This window comes from Argopecten irradians, chromosome 3 (genome assembly GCF_041381155.1).
Source record: "Argopecten irradians isolate NY chromosome 3, Ai_NY, whole genome shotgun sequence".
Taxonomy (NCBI): domain Eukaryota; kingdom Metazoa; phylum Mollusca; class Bivalvia; order Pectinida; family Pectinidae; genus Argopecten; species Argopecten irradians.
In genome coordinates, this window is record NC_091136.1 from 18522662 (window position 1) to 18543534 (window position 20873).

Consider the following 20873-nt stretch of genomic DNA (forward strand, 5'->3'; position numbering starts at 1 on the left):
ACAACGGACGAACCAGTCGTTCCAGTAACTTTATATTGAGCGCCAAGCAGGAGAAGAAACTACCACTTTTATAGACTATGGTGTATCTCGACAAGGGGATAGAACCCAACGCCTTCCTCACAGGGGCGAGGGCTCAATCGAAGACCAAAATTAGGGTGGTTTCAAGAGAGGCGTTAGTATGATCACCAAACGCATATCGCAAACTCCCAAGTCATATACCCGCACTTCATACACGATACACACCCCATACATGGGTGCCGTCCATACATGACCCTGGCTATTAATAGGACGTTGATTAATCAAACAAACAAACCAAATCGACAATGCAATAATTATTTTCTTAAAAGGATAGAGCAGTATGTGATGTATCTTCTGGTACATATCATATACAAACACCTGGTCTCGTGACGCATTGATGTCGATAAGAGGAGCTGGGACCCCAGACATCATCAGTGCTAACTTTCCTCCACTTGGGTTTCCGTTACGTGTTGTATTGATCTTCACAGATACAGCACCCGACACTTTCTTTACCTCAAGTTCAGGGAAATTTCCTGCAATTATTTTGAGAAATAAATCTAAATATCTTTCAAAATACAACTATCCCAACGGTTCTTCATTTTTGGTTTTCAGTTCTTGCAGTTCTTCTTTCGGCGCTATCATCCATAAAATATAATCGACGTTATTATATGGAACCTTTGAACAATATCGCATAAACTGAATAACATACACGTTAATTATATTGAACAAAAAATTGAAGGTATTTTAATATTTAATCTTCCTCGATTAATTATTTTTATTTTTTTTTTAATTTTAATTAATTATGAGAATATATTACAAAACATACCTCTTTCAGATATGAACGTAACAATGTATTTGAACCCGTCACCGAATGACGATCGGTTCACGGACACCGTTTCGGAAGTATCAAATACGGGAATGGCTTGTAAGGCATTTTCAATATCTTCAGCTGTTGCTTCAAACAAAATTAGTTCTGGAATGAAAAATGAATACATTCCGAGACATTTATGATTTTTAAATATTAATACTATACTTAAAATGTACATGTATGCTTATACTTGTCCGAACTAGTTTTGATATTGAGATCAAAATTATAAGAAAGAATTTTAATAATTATGTCTGCCAGGACGTTTTATTATAATTCTAAATAATAAAAGATGAAGCAAACAATCAATGTGTTAACATATTATGAAAGTAATTTGATGAATATCTTAACGGTTACATCTGGAAAAGTAAGATTTAGTAAACAATAAATGCTTGTAAACACATGAAATGTAATACAACTAGTTATACAATATCGTTATTATATACACTTCTTAGTCAGTATGCTGTATCCATAAACACATAAACATCCCCTATTTGCTTTCTCCTTTTTCGGGTGATCGGGTGGTGTAGTGGTTAAGCCACTCGCCTTTCAACTAGCCGGCCGGGGTTCGATCTCCGGTACGGACGTGAAAAGGTTAGGGGTCACCTGCCCGATCACGTAGGTTTTCTCCGGGCACACCGGTTTCCTCCCACACACTAAGATCCCTCGCGTGCTTACATCCGGGCCATCGAGAGTGATTTACATAAGTTGTATAACTTGTTTCGTAATCGATGTAAAATAAATAAAGTTTATATCATATCTCCTTTTTTGTATGGTACCCATAGGTATACCTTATTTACCTGTATAAACGGCATACAATCCGAGGCGAAAACTAGCTGGTACTCTCCCCTGGATAATTATCTCTTGTACTTCATGCACTACACTACCAGTTGTGATATCTGTTATCGATATAGTTTGTTTTTCCTTTATAGGGTCAGAAATTATCCATATTTGCTGTTCCTCTTGTTGTACGTTCCCTGCCATATGATGGTTCACTATGCTGTCCAAATATCGAACCGCCAGGTTTGCAAAAAGAGCCGAAGAGCCAGTTTGCCAGTATAGTAATTCCATGTAGTAGCTGTAACATGTAAGATTATATAACGACTTATTGTAATACATTTTTTTAAATCCCGCTGAACAAAAAATGGATTGCTATAAAACCACTGCATCCTTAATTACCAGGGGTTACGATATCTTAAAAGTCTTGATAAACAGTAGCTGTGAAATCAATTGTCGTCACGGCAAATTCATCTTATTCAGTTGCAATTGCATACGATATTCACATGCGCTCGTGGATCATCATTCGGGGCTAATATTATATTTAATGTTTTACAGATATATCACATCCAAAACCAATGGTTGTCAGAGAAAATAGGAATTCAATACATATCGAACATAAGGGTTACCTTTGGTTTGAATGAAGTGATATGGTTTTCGATCCCGAGGACTGTGATGACAGCTGCAACATAAATATCAGTTATTCATTCCTTCAAAATGACAGATTTCTTTAAATCGGTGAAAATATCTGACAAATAGTTGTCGATCTATTTTGCTATTTAGACCATTGGATATTGTCTCTGTGAAGTTACAAATACATTGCGTATCGCCATTATTACCATCATAACAAATAGTGTTTAAGTGTTGAATACATATATAAGTGTTTACGGTGAAAATGATAAATAGAACGACCGAAACCGCCATCATCATTAATAACATTTACATAGTAGTTGTATTGTCTTTGTGAAATAAATATATGAAATTACCAAGTTATCCATTAAGTACAACTTGTATGGACCAATTGTTGAAAGAAAGAATTCATATTTTCCATCAAATGGTGGTACGAAGAATCCTTTCAGTCGTCTGTTACTGCCATAGGAGTCATTTCTAGGTATGTGAGTTGTATCTGAGATCGTCATCTGATATCCTGGTGAACTTTCATTTAAGGTTCTTATTTTGTCAAGGTTCCTTACAGTTCCGGTCCACGATTCAACAGCTATACCTCTATTTCCTGTTTAACAACATAAAGAGTCAAATTCGTAGTACATTGTATTTAAATCATAGTTTATTTTTTTCGTAATGTTTTCCTGGTCTGCATTAAATATTGCGTTATGTTGTTTTATTTCCGTTTCCGTTAGCGTGAAAAGCTCGATTCTTTCAAATAATATGATTGACGCATACCTCGATCAAGACGGTTTGTAGTCCTATGTATTCCTATCTATTCTGTTTACACGATTACGATTACTTCTGTGCCTAATACGTTCTATTTGAAGTAAATCGTATCCTACAGACATAGTCCTGATGCGGATACATTACCTGGGAACATTTCCTGGGACGATGATGGTTTTCGTCCGGTCCTACAGATTATCACTGTGTCATTAAGATGAATTACGTCGCAAATAGTACCTGGAACAAATAATTATAAAGAACTGATCTTAGTGTGAATGTTCTGTACTAATTAAATATGTCTGTTTATGAAATTAATTTCACATATACCTCTATATCAAATGTTTATCTTAACACACTCTTTACTTTCTTAGTTAATTTGGAATGAAGTTTAAAAGTTATCATTTAAACATTGCTATATGTATAAATGTCCACATTGTCCTTCCCTCAACATTTGAAATGTTTCTGTAAATTCGCAAGAGGCATCATGGATACAATACTCAAAATAAGATTACCGAGTCTCACAACATCACCAAATATTAGACATTTCCACAGTGTTCAGAGTCTATATCATGCTTTGATGATAACCATGTATACCAACCGCCGACTTTAACAACAGCCTTGGTTCGGGTTTCATCGAAAGACTTTCCAGTTATGGTTAGCAACGTTCCTCCTTCAGTACTTCCAGATGACGGGGAAATGGAATGAACTTCTGCGGTTAATAAAACAGAATATGGTTATTTTGCAAATTGTATTGCGAGTAGCAGGTATAATAATTTTATACTTTATTCATAACAAGATTTTCACATTTGCTGATAGTTGTAGCCTAATATTTGATTTTAAGACTCAATCTCTTATTTAGTTTATATTTTTATGTGACAGCGACCTCTTCACCAATTTTATTTCGATAATTTACTAATGTGTCGCGGGATTGGACTGGGTAGATCATCAGTAACCTGGTAGCTCAGCGGTAGATCATGGAGGTCCCGAGATCGAATCCGTATTTTAGTTTGGCGTCAATTCTGTAACAGGAGAAGAGAATATGTAGCGACCAGACCTGGATTCGAACCCGGGACCTCCAAACACTAGTCGAATGCTGTACCGTATAGCTACTTAGTCACCGATGATCGATTCAGCCTAAGCCCACTAATACAGTCCTCATGATATCTCTATACAAACCTGCATAGCTTTGGAACATAAATATTTGGCCGTTTCTTGAAACCTTTAAAAGACCTAAATCTACCTTTGACCTGTAAGACATAATCAATGTCACAAAATATGTACACATTTCAAAGTCATTTATCATATGATAAATACTTTAAAGATGCTCCACCGCTGACAAATGGTATTTTTCTCTCTCAAAACAGGAGCAGAAGAATTTGCATTTCTCTTCAGTTACAAAAGTGACATACATTTCCACCATTGAAAAGTTTGAGCTTCTAATTTTACTTCAAGTTAACAAAGCATCAAAAATAATTAATTACATCCCCAAAAAAAACCGTGGTCTTTATCTTATATGAAAGGAAGTGCTGATTGCGCATGCACCAAAAGCAAAATAAATTATTTTATTTTATTTCTCTGTGTTAATTAGACAAATGTATACACAATTAAATTATATCATTGTTCAAACGATAAGTATCATTTATGCTCTGTCGGCGGTGAAGCATCTTTAACAAGTGAAAGACATAGCAGCGTAGATCACAAAATACATTAAATAAGAGAGTAATTGTATCAAACCAAAACTAATTAAAACTCGCCAGAATGAACGACTAATATCCCCGCTGCACAAAGTTAGCAATGTCTCCATTGATAAAGGACATTACAGAATTCAATACAGTTTGCTCAACTCCCCTTTATGTCAGGGTTCTGTGTACCAGATTTTATTAAATTCTGTCCAGTATAATTTTCTTAATTTCGTTGCGGGGGTATAATAAGTTTTATATAGGCAATATTGTCACCATTGACTAGATGTTTTTATCACATAATCCGCCTGATATCCAGTGATTTCGCCCGTATAATGTTTTTACGTATGTCACTAGTGTAATATGACCTGGAGCGATTCTCATTGGCTGGAAATCCATTGTGACGCAAGACATAAACAATAAAATGACGTTAGGATTACGAGGCCTTCGGGACAAAATGGCGGCCTCTGCTAGATTTTTGGAATACATTTTGACGTGCAATTCTTTGTTATGTCGGTATTTGTAATTATGTGATAAAAAGATTCTTAAATTTGTGTTCATTTCATATGAGATTATATGAAACGCCAAGGCTCGCAAAAATAAAAACTTCTTAGACTCGTTTCATAAAATTTCTTATGAAATGAACACTCATATAAGATCCTATATATATAATGCGCATATACTATAAAATTCAAACCAAGTGATGCTGAGTATAATACTCACCTGCCTGACGGTAATAAGGTATAGCTGGCATTTATGTTTCCTTAAAGAAGAGTTTCACAATAGGTTAAAATATCAAATAGTTACTGGGCAAAATATAAGTGTAGTATGAACTGTTGTTAATGGGCTACTACAGACTATTACATATGTATAATTTCAAGTGTGCAAAATACAAGCTTAGTCCGACAATTAGAATTACGCAACATAAATGTACAGGTTTACTAACAAATTTGAGATCATGGCAAACTACAATGTAACTTATATTCAGAATCTTAAACATATCACGAACATAATCTTACCTATTTTTGACCCTAATGCACTCATCTTGCATTTCATATAATCCGAGGCAATTCCGTAACTGTAACATTACAATATATTATTTCATATGATTAAGATTCTTTAAAACAATTAAGTGTCGGCGTGTTCATTGTTATTAATTTTGAACGCGTACATCGTATAACAAGGCAAGTTTATAACATTTTGATAGACAAATTACAAAGTAAGTAATTAGTGCAGCGTTATGGTGGTAATTGCAATACATAGATATTCAGATATATCCGATATGTTTCAAATATTAGCCAAGAAAACAAGAGAAATTTTACTAACGGTTTTAGAGGCTGTGGTATACTGTGTATCTTTGTAATACAGGAACTCTTACCGTTTTAGAGCCCTATTTCACTGAAGCATACCGCTTACGACATCGAACAAGTACATCCCAGCCAGTCACATTATACTGACAATGGCAAACCAGTCGACCTACGCCCTTAATGCTGAATGTTAAAACTACCAATTTTATAGACTATGGTGTGTCTCGGCCAGGGGGAAGAACCTAGAGGCCCTGCAGGTAGGACATTAGAATTGTACCTTAATGGAGGGGTATCAATTTCGGCCCTCTGGTTGCCATGAGCATTATTTTTGTTTACCCGGTTCAGTGGTTCGCCCGTTGTCAGTATAATGTGTGGGGTGTCTTGCTTGGTGTCTTTGGCGGCATGTTTCAGTGATATGGCTCTATAAAAAGGGCAAGAGTTCCACTATAAGACACAAAACGAATATACCACAGTCTCCCAAAACACGCACTGCTCACTTCATACACAATTCACACCGTATGCATGGAATTTCGTACTTATATGACCCTGGCTGTTAATCGGACGTAAATTTAATCAAACAAACAAATCATCTGGTACCATGATTTACCAGACAAAATTGTTAATATAATATTATATTGCATTGAGCAATATATCTGCATATTACAAACTTAGGCAAAGAGTATTTGGGATGGGATGGGATCTTCTATTTCTAAAACTTAAAAACACCAATAAATGCATTTCTATGTTCAAAAGTAAGATAAGCTGGTAAACAAATGTAAACAAAAAACAAGAGACCCAAAGGGCCTGTATCGCTCACCTTGTTTGTAATGCCAAGTTATCTTTTGAATACAAGTTCATTGTTTCTTTTCTAAATGAATTTTAATTTTTCTCTCCATTTCCCCTATTGGGCCCTACCCCTCCTGCCCCAGGAGGATCAGAACCAAAATTGATACAAACTCTGTTCACCTTCCTCAAAGGATGTTTCTGGCAAATTTTGATTATAATCCATGCAGAACTCTATCACTAGTAGCGATTTAAAGGATTCACCTCTATTTCCCCTAGCAGGCCCCGCCCCTCCTGCCCCCGGGGTTCAGAGCCAAAATTTATACAAAGTCTGTTCACCTTCCCCCAAAGATGTTCCAAAGGATTTGGTTATAATCCATGCAGAACTCTATGACTAGTAGTGATTTAAAGAATTTACTTATATTTATCCAATTGAGCCCCCAGGAGGTCTGGGACAGAATGTATACAAACTCTGTTTCCTTTCCCCCCAAAGATGTTTCAGGCCAAATTTGGTTACAATCCATGCAGAATTCTATGATAAGTAGCAATTTAAAGGATTTACCTCTATTTCCCCTATTGGGCCCCGCCCCTCCTGCCCCCAGGGGGTTAGAGCCAAAATTTATACCCCTTCCCCCAATGATGTTTCTGGCCAAATTTGGCCAGAATCCAGGTAGAACTTTATGAGTAGTAGCGATTAAAAGGAAATGTTGACGGACGCAGCGCCATGGTGAGCTAATAATGCTTATCAGTCATGACCACCAGAGGAACCAATTCGACACTCCTCCTTTAGGATGTTATATTTTCTTTTCTTCCTAACTAACTGTCTTCTTTCTGACGCCCCCTTGACACTCCGTTACTTTTGGTTGAGCGCTTGTAAAGATAACATACTAGCGTAGTTATTAAGTATACCTGCTATACTTACATTTGGCCTTCTGGTGACATTAAATGGCATTCACCCCCGCCAACATTTACTCTGAAATAAATATAAAGAATACGTCCATTTTGCAATTTGTCCTATAAACGAGGCCATGAGCATTAACGATCACCTACTATTAACATATAAAACATTTGTAAAATATAGTCAAATAACATTATCGTTACAAAGGGCAATAACTCAGTAATCTAGTCATACAATATCCTTGCTAAAACTCGTCCAAGACTTGTTCAGCTGCAAACCAAGTTTCATTGAGATAAACGAGTAAAGAAAAATATTGTGTTGAAAAGTCTATTGCACATGTCAGTACCTCCAGTCGAATTATTCCGATTTCCAAAATTTTACTGATAGAAGGCTGCAAACAGAGATTAATAATTAACCTTTCAATTAATATTTACTCAAGTTATCGTGTTCATAGCAATATTATTGGAAAGTGCAATGACTCCGTAAATAAATTTCGAAAAAGTCCGATTTTAGAACTCGTCCGAGATCTTCTTAATGTTAAGCTCCATGTTGCCTGTACATACACGAAAATGATTCTGAGATGTCAAGAAATATGAAGGTAGTAAATCAATTGTTCAATTCAAAAGGTCATCCAAAAGTAATCCATTATGAAATGATGTCAGATGCCATAATACTGTAAAACGGACTGCAAATGAGATTCGATATAAAGTTGTTTCCTGACCTTTTTCATGTCACTTTCGCAATACAAAGTGTCTATAGCAAACTATCAACGAGAAATAATCGAATCTGTTTTACGAGCCGAAAGAATGAGCCCCAGGCTAGAAAGTAGTTTTAATTTTTAGTTCATTATGCGCTCAAATTGGAGAGGTACATGAAAGAAAAACAACCAATCGTTATTTTAGACCCGACAGTTAATAACACATAATTATGAGTATATACATACCGTGATATTTTGTTGTTGTTTCCATTTAAGTTTGCATTTAAACCATACTTCGAACCTAATGTGCTCCCTCTCAAAGTCAATAATATCCCTAGAATTAATATAAATCAACAGACCGAATGTAAATGGTTAACTCCAAAAATACTAAATCAGACAATATCTACACGATTTACATATCTTGAAATGGAAACAAAATAAAAACTCCAGAAAACATTCTTGGAAGGATTGTGGTGCCTACTATCAAATATGTTTCCCAAATATGTTTCAACCCTATTAAAAACTAAACTTTTTGCAATTTTCCCGTGGTTTCGCTCTCCATTACATCAAACAGTATTAGGAAATAGCTAAAGCCAATAAAGCAATGATTATGACTTCAATATACCATATTCGAAATGATTTTCCATTGAATATTCCCTTTTTAGTGGTTTCTTACTGATATATTCTGCCAAAGTCACCGAACATGCCGGTCACATCAACCTAATAACGGAAGAAACTCATTTGTTACACTTCTTTTCATACTGGGCACCAGAGACATAAGGACTAAACGGCCCTGCAGGTAGGGCGTTAGAATTGTTCCTGCTGCCCCTATTGCATGATCGTAAAAGGCGACTAAATTTAGGATATTTTCTTTTCTCTTCTTCCTAGCTGAGTATATCTTTCCTAATGCCTCCCTTGGCACCGCCTCACTTTTGGCCTTTAGTTGAGTGTTCGCCCCTGTGAGGAAGGCTCTGCGTTCTGTCCTCTGGCCGAGACACATCAAAGTCTATAAAAGTGTTTCTGCCCCAGCTTAGCGCTCAGCATACAGGGAGTGGGACAACCGGTTCGCCCGTTGTCAGTATAATGTGACTGGGTTGGGTGTGTTGCTTGGTGTCTTCGGCGGCATGCTTCAGTGATATAGCACTATAAAAAGGGCAAGAGTTCCACTATACAAGAAGACACAACACGAACATACCGCAGTTTACCAAAACACGCACCTTGCACTTCACACACGCTACACACTGCATACATGGGATGCCGTCCTTACAGGACTCTGGCTGCTAATAGGACGTTAAAATAACAAACGAAGCAATATGCACAACTAAGGCCCTAGGGAAACCTACACATGAAATTTCAGATAAATCCTTTCATGAATTGTTAACGGACGGAAGGACAGACGATCGACCATGGATGAATAGCCCACCATCTGATGAATTGGTAAATCATGAGTTTTTTCGTAGATTCCTATGAAATATATGGTAACCTTAATTTTACTCACCCGCTGGACCAGAAGACGGTGATATACTGGTGATAGTCGGTGTCGCAGATGAATCTGGCTGGTTTGACAAAGAGAGTAAAGAATTATCTTTTATTCGTTTCGCCAGGTTTATAAGTGGAGCGGCTAAGCTTAACAAGAGGCCCAAGAGGCCTTGGCGGTCACCTGAGTGCTGCTACAGAATGAGCATTGCAAAGTTGGTTCAAATCTATAAAAATTATTTACGAATTAAAATAAACTTTAAAGTTGAACTTTCGTATTAGAATTTTTATTTTTTGTTTTTCAATTTGATAGTTAGTGTATTATGTTACCAAACCTTATGCTTAAAATTCCAATCTGCTTTGCTAATGTTAAACAACAAAACCAAACTAGAAGTCAATCACTGTCAGTGATTTTATAAATTTCCCTTTTTAATCTATGGAGATTATCTGGTTCCATCAAATCTGTGAATTCAGAAGAAGATTTTTGAAATTTTAGCCATTTTGGCCCCGCCCCTCTGGTCCCTGGGGATCAGCCAGGACCAATATGGATATGGTGTTAAAATGCTATTTCAGGCTAATAATTCTAACCAATTTGACTCATTTCCTATTAAAACTAAGCAAATAATGTTCATAAATCTGTTTTTCCTATATAGACTATCTCAAATTTGACCCCCTCCCCAGGGGAAAATCTGAGATCCCAGGGCCATGAAATTCACAATTTTTGTAAAGGGCCTTAAGACCCTCCAATCTATGAAGAGTATTTGCTTCCATCAAATATGTGAATTCAGAAGAAGATTTTTGAGGTTTTAGCCTATTTGACCCTTTTTGGCCCCGCCCCTAAGGGCCCTGGGGGTTAGCCAGGACCAATATGGATATGACGATAAAATGCTATCTCAGCCTAATAATTCTAACCAAGTTTGACTAATTTCCTATGAAAAATAAGCAGATAACATTCATAAATGTGTTTTTCCTATGTAAACTATAGTAAACTTGACCCCCTCCCCAGGGGGAAACATGAGACCCCAGGGTCATATAATTCACAATTTTTGTAAAGGACCTTAAGACCTTTCAATCTATGAAGAGTATTAGATTCTACCAGTTCCAGAATTTCAGAAGAAGATTTTTGAAGTTTTAGCTTATTTGACCCCTTTTGACCCCACCCCTAAGGCCACTGGGAGTCATTCATGGAAAATTTGTTAATAGGATTCAATGGCCACTTCATAGGTATAATTCTGACAACATTTGACTCATTTACTATAAAAAGGGCAAAAGTTCCACTATACAAGAAGACACAACATGAATATACTGCAGTCTCCTGAAACACGCACCTCGCACAACATACACGCAACACACCGCATACATGGGAGGCCGTCCTTACATGACCATAGCTGTTAATAGGACGTTAATTAATCAAACAAACAAACAAACAAAATCCTTTTACAAATAATTTACAAATGACCAAATAATGTTTAAAAATGTGTTTTCCCTATATAAACTATAGTAAACTTAACCCCATCCAAAGGGGAAACCTGAGACCCTAGGGTCATAAAATTCACAATTTTTGTAAAAGACCTTTAGACCTTTCTATCTGTGAAGAGTATTTGATTCCATCACATCTGTGATTGGAGAGGACGATTTTTGAAATTATAGCCAATTTTACCCCTTTTGGTCCCTCCCACAGCCCCCAGGGGGTTGGGGACCATATAATTCACAATTTTGATTGTCCTTATGCCTTAGAAGTTTTGTGCAAAATTTCATTGAATTTGCTTCAGCGCTTTTTGAGAAGAAGTTGAAAATGTAAATTGTTTATGGACATACGACGGACTACGCACGATGCACGACCACGGACAAAAGGCAATTAGAATAGGTCACTTGAGACTTCGTTCAAATTTTGAAGAAAGCATGAAACTTTGCATATGGCTTCTTTAGGACATAAAGTTTCAGGAAAAAATGGATCACAAAAAATCATGGCCTCTGGCGGCCGCCATATTGGTTTTCAAAATGGCCGCCAAAAACCACCTTCTGCGATCCAAAGCTCACGTTCTATACCAGCTAGACCGAAACTTTAGACGTCTACTCCCATGTTATTGATACTTTGGAATATTCTGGCAGTGTTAAACTTATGTATTTCAAAATAGTCGCCAACTTTTCGAGCTATATCTGTATATAATACAACTAATTGGCCAAGCTGATTTTAAGCAAATAAACACCTGAAGATATAATGAGAGTATTGATACTTTTGTAGTGATTGATGCATGAACATTTTTATTCTTAATTTAATTTCAAAATGACCGCCATTTCGAAACTCCAGATGGCCGTTAAACTAAAAGTTGTTTCCGTATTTCGCTCTATCAGTGATCGAGCAAATCATTAAGTTAACATTCTTAAACGTCTTCACCCATATTATAAATGCTTATTATTATTGATTATGGATCATTCTGGTAGGGTTTAACTTAATGTAGAAAGACCGCCATTTTGTATTTCAAAATGGCTGCCTAATTTACTACATGTACCTATTCCGCTATATAATAATAATATAATGATTGGCTAAGTTGACTTTAAGCAAATAGAACACATGTAAATATAGTGAGTATTTTTATTTTGTAGCGCTTGACACAAAATAATTCGATCTTATTTAATTTTCAAATTTAGCCGGCAATCTGAAATTCAAGAAGTATGGCAGCATTAAACTAAAAGTACATAAATTAACCAAAACGGGTGATAATTTCTGAATCATTACTTTAAAACTTGAGTTCCAAATATTATTAACTTTTGTAGATATTGCCTTATTCTCTGAACCAACTTGAATAGATAAATTAAATACAAAGTTTAATTTCCATAAAGCAGGTCGTTTATGATCCCCGACGTCGTCCTTATAAACACACCGTAGTTGACTGGGGTTATTAGTAAACTTTTAATCATTTCATCCTTTTGGAAATGTATCGGATCTTTAACCATTACAGTCTACACTAGCTTCAAAAACACTAGCTTAACATCCATGTTCATGCCTAAAAGATAATTACATGTACATTATATAGTTCTAGAATCAAGTTTTCCACGATAGGAGTATCTGTCATTCTGGAAAGAACACACATACGAGAACTCAGTGTTAATGCTTTAACTCTAAAAAGACGTTTTGGCAGAGACTTTTTCACACAAAATGTAATTTCATATTCAATTAGAGAAAAATCACAAATTGCTTTTTGTAATTGGAAATACCCTATCCTGAAGGAGATCCTCACTACATCAGCACAATGACCTATTTGTATACCTTACACTGTCTACAAATGCAAGATGTGCCAACACCTTATAAAGGATACTGTAGAGACTCAGAAATATAATTTGGAAGAAAGATAGAATATCTGATAAACTGTAGAGAGCATAGGAGGTGTTTCTGAAAGATACTAATTGTATACAACGAAAACTAAATGAGGATCATCTTCTTTTTGAATGTGGAATGCAAGATAATATTTGCCAGGAAAATGGAAATATTCCTGACTGCTAACGAAAACATTTTGGCTAAAGCAAGAAGGTATTCAAGGCTTCAAATGGTTTATTACGACTGCAACTATTTAATGCATATGGATTATATATAATATTCCTATTCCTGACCACTGCACGCAAATTATCAGGAAATATCTGAACGAAATCATTTTGTGGTCATCAAATATCAGACTTGCAAACAGAAGTACAAAATGCAAGGATATCATTTGGAATTCGTCTTCTAAAGGAGGCTCCATGGATGAGATGGGCGCACTAGATATTCCTTCTATTGGTAATAATGAGATATAATGTCAGGGAAATTGGTTCGATGAAATCATGAACGACTCCAACAACATCAGGAGACACCTCTCAAGGAAGGACTTCGAGTAAGTTCAAAGCACAGTTTTGTCGCCAAAGCTTGGATGTCTACCTCATCTGACGTCTATCAATTTGACGGTAATGGCACTAGAATTGACCACATACAAGTCCTTGCGAAGATGGCCATAAGTATCTCTATGTCAAACTTTGCAAATGTTAGCTGAGCCTCTGAGAACTTCCAATCTCATTACTGGCTTAGGAGATGAAGATGGCGAAGGCAAGACGGATGATGGTGTTGAATTAAGAACAGATATGAAGCACTATGCTAGTAGTGCAGTATATGCAAACTAAATCCTCCTAGAACACAAAGCCACCATCAGTAAAACATGCATACAGCACCAAGGACTGGGTGAAAATAAATTGCAGCGATGGAGGACAGAAGAAAAGTACGCCTTCAAACTAAGTGCAAACAATGGAGAAAATAGAGAGTGTAAACAAGATTGGGACATATAGACAGCAAACTTACTTAGTCAGATATTGGTCATCTGAAACTTTGGCAAATTTAATTCTGGTTGACGTCGATATACAATTTTATGACAAAAATTGGGACCCATAGCGCAGGCTGCTGATTGACAACCTTAGCTCCTTAAAGAAAGTATAGCAGTTGTCCTGAGAAGATGCTAAGTAAATTGGCAGACATCTTGAAAAGAGAAAAATCAAAGAAGCTCTAGACACTAAAAGAAAATATTTTTGTTTCAAATAGGGATGACAGACGTCTTTAAGATCTAAAGAAGGAATTCATACATACACATGGTAAGTAAGGTGGATTGTGTTCTCAGACACCATAAGGTGAAATGTGTGTCTAGATGTCCTCAATTGGTTATGGATGACTTGACAGTTCCATACTAGGAGTAACACTGTGATGAAGGATTTGAAAGGAGGAAGACGAAGTATTAAGGTTTGGTATAATATATCAATACTCTAGAATGTAGGAATGTGTGTTCCTGTTTCCTGAACGTTCTGAAAGATATTGTCAACATTGGAAGTAAACGGTTAGTGATAACAAATCAAATGTGGATTTACTCCAAAAACAGGAGAGAAGTCACTCCATCGATTGCAGTAGAAGTGACAAGGTATGAGTTGGGTGTTATCTGCAAATGGGCATTGAATTGGACAATCGTTGTTGACTTGCGACTTTGAAGATGTTCCAGTTGAAGAGTCTGATGACGCCTGTAGAGTTGCAATTCAAAACTTTATTCCAACATCATTCAAGGCATGCCATATATATCAGCATTTTAAGAGTGTTGATTTGATTTTTTGCTGGATCACTTACAGAGTGAAATACGGAAACAACTTTAATTGAAACGGCCATCTTCGATTTCAAAATGGCGGTCAAGTTGAAATTAAAATAAGAATCAAATTATTTATGTATCAAACACTACAAAAGTATAAATACTCTCACTATATTTGTTTAAAGTCAAGCGTGATTATTTGGGGTCCATTTTTTTTCTGAAACCTTATGTCCCAAAAGAAGCCATATGCAAAGTTTCATGCTTTCTTCAAATTTTGAACGATTTTGCCGAAAAATCGATCTTAGCCGCTCCACTATATAGGTTATTTTTCAGTGATCCACGATGAATCTTACCAAATCACGTCATATATGTAAAAAAATACATACCTGGAATCTAATGTTGGTTGGCACAAAAATATCTTTTCCGTCCACAGTAATCTTAACATCGTAAGTGTTGGGTTCCATACCTGATCTGAAAAGACAAAAACAACTTTGAGATCAATAACACACATCTTCTTTAAAATCAAAGACAATCAAGATCCATGCTTTGTTTTGCTTAAATTCATATTTCGACAGATTTTCACAACATGGATATCGCTTTGCGCCATCAAACGGTCCTTACTTAAGATAAGCATAATATCCTGCATTTACGTAAACTACTTCTCGTATTCAAATCTCAAAACGTTTTCTTCTTGTGCTAGCCTACTAACGCTATACATTGTCCATCTTCGTCATTTTTCATGTTGGTTAATATCATAAAAAGAAATTAAAATAATCCTCTTACCTTGTTACACAGACAATATGTAATGTGTCTGTTTTCTCAGGAATGACGTCACAGGGATACACGAAATGCGTGTTCACGAAATATACCTTGTTTCCAAGGTGTTCTGTTCCAGGAAAATGATTGAACTGGTTCGTGGAAAAACCTCCACCTTTTAATGTGATATGTGTACCGCCTTGCAAACTTCCTCTTGAAGGTAGAATTTCAGTAACAGAACCTATAAATCAGATGTTTAAAACTAAAATAACCTTCAAATCATTGTAATAATAATTTCTACAATATAAGTCAAAGACGTCAACGGTCCCCTATCACATAATACAAGATCTATGTAGGATACAATGTACTTAATATGGCACGGAGACATAATTGTAATAATCCAGTGTGGTTCGAATTTGGATTTAGATTTACATCCTAGTAACAGCAAAGGATATCCTCCCGTGTATGTGGTGTCTTGCGTGTGTGAATAGAGCGTTTTGGGAGGCTATAGTATATTCGTGTTATGTCACATTTCACAAACAACGGGCAACACAGTGTATCACTCCCTTACTGCTGAGCGCTAAGCAGGAACACAAACTACAACTTTTATGGACTGTGGTGTGTCTCGGGGACAGAACTCAGCATCTACTTCACAACGGCGAGCGCTCAACCGAAGGCAAAATGTGAGAAGGTGTAAGGGAGACTATAGAAGGAAGAAATTTATTTAGGAAAATTTGTTTGTTTGTTTGATTATTTTAACGTCCTATTAACAGCCAGGGTCATGTAAGAGCGGTCTCTCATGTATGCAGTGTGTAGCGTGGGTGAAGTGCGAGATGCGTGTTTTGGGAGACTGCGGTATGTTCGTGCTGTGTCTCCTTGTATAGTGGAACTGTTGCCCTTTTTATAGTGCTATATCACTGAAGCATGTCGCCGAAGACACCAAGCAACACACCCCATCCGGTCACATTATATTGACAACGGGCGAACCGGTTGGCCTGTATGCTGAGCGCTAAGCAGGAGCAGAAACTAGCACTTTTATAGACTTTGGTGTGTCTCGGCCAGGGGACAGAACCTAGAGCCTTCCTCACATGGGCGAACGCTCAACTCAAGGCCAAAAGTGAGGCGGTGCCAAGGGAGGCATTAGGAAGGATAAAGTCAGTTAGGAAGAAGAGAAAAGATAAGAACCTAAAATTAGTCGCCTATTACGATCATGCACTAGGGGCAGCAGATACAATTCTAAGGCTCCTACCTATACCTATACAGCTATATCAAAATCCCAGTGGAATCGAGGAACACAGCATTCCAAGAAACCTTTTGTCTGTTTAAAAGATCCGGATCCAGAATGACCTTTACCTCAAGGAGTAAGATAACGACTTGACTCTAGGATGCTTAAATTAGGATCACAAAGCTCACTGCTAGCCATGCTGAAATGTTGGTTTTTTGTATTTATGTACTATTAGCAGCCAGGGTCATCATGCCTGTATATTTTGGAAGCTATGTTTTGTCTCTTTGATAAGTGAAACGTTTAGCCCATTTTATAATGCTATCTAACTGAAGCACACCGCCAGAGAACACATGGGCACCACACAGAAGAATTTGGAGAATGTATTCAATTAAGTTAATGGTGTTATATAGAGATTGAACAGTATTTTGATTGCGTTAAAGGTGGTATGAACGCAATGGGATACAGACATATTCAATGTAGCGCGTTGGGACTACATGTAGATTATGTCTGTATTCCATTGCGTTCATACCACCTTTAACGCAACCAAAACACTGTTCAATCTATATATTTACATAAATAAGTCCAATTTATGTCAAATTCAAAACGTTGATGGTTGCTAAGTTGGGTAACGACGGTAGTGAGGATGACCGAAGATATAGTTCCGATTGTTGAATGTCATAGCTGCAGTTTGGTTTGAAATACAACAATAACACTTTTCAATTATTTTCAAAAATATTTTTTTTCAATTTGATAATATATCAATAATGTCCATTTCGAATAAAAATTGAGATTACCAAGTCGGAACGACTACCGGCATGTATCGTTGTCAGGGTAGTGAGGCGGTCCAGAGTGGATCGAGCCGTCATATTTGATTTTCAACCGAGGAAAGTTACTGTGATATAGCGTATTGATGGTATGACCGTTGAGCTGCTGAATGTTTGTCATGTATGTATCGGTCTACGAACGCGATTTAGACTAAATTCTTTATAGTCATGACTGTTATTTTATTTTACGGAGGATAGAAAAGTGTTTGCGTGTGTGTATGCCTATTTTGAATGAAAAGACGGGGCTATTTATAACTAATGATACTGTTTCGGATAGGCTACCTGTAATGATTTTTTTCTGGAACCTGTATATGATCTTTTAACCTATTGTTCGCTTTTATAATTAGACGCTCCCAGAATTGTTCACCGATAATCCGATGTTCTGTATATTAAGGTGAGATGAGTGACCGTACACACATACATGTAGGCCTACATCTGACGTAACTAATGGGATTCCCCGAACATTCCCGAGGAAAGCCCCCCGGTTGTAGCCCCGACCAGCGATTCATTTTGTAGTTTATTACCGTTACAATGCTTGATCATATCTTTTGTTTTTATGTCAAAAACGTATTTAATTGGATCTAATAAAAAATCTTTATTTTTATTTTGAAATCCGTCAACTTATGACGCAAAATCTTATCGAAGCGTGAACAAGAAGTAGTCCGAACCTGCACTACGTTTGTATTCATACGTCATTGCGATTACGCTAATTTGAACGCAACTCCCCTCCCGTTGGGCATGGGCATATGTAAATATAATATGAGTAAACTTCGACTGCTTCCTAGTTTCATCGTGTCGGGTAACTGCATTAGGAACTAAATAAACAATAGCATCAAACTGTTACCTCAATACAAATGTAATATTTGCTTTGACTGTTGTGAGGACACTGGACGAGTTAGGCTTGGACCACGAGCGAATTTAAACAAAAGATAAGGGATGACCTTAAAAAGCAATGCGAACATTTAGGCTGTTTCGTGTGTTTATTAAACTATACGAACATGTAGGCTGTTTCATGTGTTAATTTATTCGTGAATTACGAGTAATTTATACATACGCTTAAATTGCGGTCCAAAGTTTGTGAAATACAGAAACATTCTAGATAATTAAAATGTAATATCTACTTACCAGATACTTTAAGGAAACACAGTGATAACAACAACCCCGCCACTATCAGCAAGCCTCTACGGTATATCTCTGTCCACGGGGGTCCCATGTTTGAAGACAGGGAAGTACACACTGACCAAGATTGTGCAGTGCAAACCTTTTATAACAGGCGTTGCTATGCGTTAACTCAATAATGGGATAAGTCATGCAACCAATCGCGTTACTTCCCTGTTCAGACAATATCTAGCAACAGAGGTTTCATTGATTTTTTGGTTATTGATGTGGTATTTCTTTAAAAAAAATGGGCCGCGGTGGCCGAGTGGTTAAGATGTCCCGACATATTACCACAAGCCCTCCACCTCTGGGAAGCGGGTTCGAATCCCATGTGCGGCAGTTGCCGGGTACTAACCGTTGTCCGGTGGTTTTTCTCCGGGTACTCCGGCTTTCATCCACCAACAAACCTGGCACGTCCTTACATGACCCTGGCTGTTAATAGGACGTAAAAATAAACAAACCAAACTTAAAAAAAAATACCCATATCTCAATATGATATGAAATATACTTTAACTGCGTCAACAGCTACTTTTCCAAATAAAGTTCTTTGACGAGGATTTTTTTTTCAAAATAACGTTTTCATATTTCTTAAATACATTTTATCATTTTTGGTAATGCCTATGCCATCTATTCGGCACTGCTGGATGCTTGATCGTAAAAGGCGACGAAATGTAGGATTTTATCTTTTCTATTCTTCCTAAAAAAACTTTCTTCTTCCTAACGTCTCCTTTGACAGCGCCATACTTATGGCCTTCTGTTGAGCACTCGCCCCAGTGAGGTAGGCTCTGGGTTCTGACCCCTGGCAGTGACACATCATAGTCCATACATAGAAATAGTAGTTTCTGCTTAGCATAAAGGTGGGACGACTGGTTCGCACGTTGTCACTATAATGTGACCGGGTAAGGCGTGTTGCTTGCAGCTTCTGCGACATGCTTTAGTAAAAGGATTTCTAAATTTCTTTATCTCCTTCGACAGTGATACAACCTTATTTTTTGATTGACGATCTGGGTCGTGTAAGGACAGCCTCCCATATATGCAGTGAGTAGCGTGCATGAAGTGTGTGTTGGGAGATCTTATCTTTTATATTCGTCATAACTGACATTCTTCTTCCTAAACTCTCATGATATTAATGACCCTGCAGGTAGGGCGTTAGGATCAGTAAAATGTTATTAGGTGGGGTGTGTTGCTAGGTGTCTTCGGCGGCAGGCTTCAGTAATAGGATATAGCACTATAAAAAGGACAGCAGTTCCATTATACAAGAAGACACAAGACAAACATACCGCAGTCTCCTAAAACACGCACATCGCACTACATACACGCTACACATCGTATACATGGGAGGCCGTCCTTACACGACCCTGGCTGTTAATAGAGGACGTTAATTAAACAAACAAACTAATGGTATGACTATGAACGAACCGATCGTATCTTTGTTCTGAACGCTAAGGGATTGAACAACGGTTTTCAGATTATCTAGCGATTGAACAACCTGGTGGGAGTGGTCGCTGCATGGTGATTGATTCAATTCACAAACTAGCAAGTAGTCTTCCTCAATGCAGTCATTTGGACACTTGCACGGATGATCTAAATCAATAGATTTGGCAATTAGGCCTATCCCACAATGAGGTTGTTTGTTTGTTTGTTTGATTAATTAACGTCCTTTTAACAGATATGGTCATGTAAGGACGGCCTCTCATGTATGCCTGCCCTGCAGGTAGGGCGTTAGGACTGTACCTGCTGCCCCTATTGCATGATCGTAAAAGGCGACTAAATTTAGGATCTTATCTTTTTTCTTCTTCCTAACTGACTTTATCTTTCCTAATGCCTCCCTTGGCACCGCCTCACTTTTGGCCTTGAGTTGAGCGTTCGCCCCTGTGAGGAAGGCTCTGGGTTCTGTCCCCTGGCCGAGACACACCAAAGTCTATAAA

General features: G+C 37.2%; 1 pseudogene; it reads right to left on the reverse strand.

Moving 5' to 3' along the window:
* The window catches only part of LOC138319520 (fibrocystin-L-like), a 103569-nt pseudogene extending 84495 nt beyond the window's left edge, over positions 1-19074 (reverse strand).
* Between the last annotated feature and the right edge of the window lie 1799 nt (positions 19075-20873).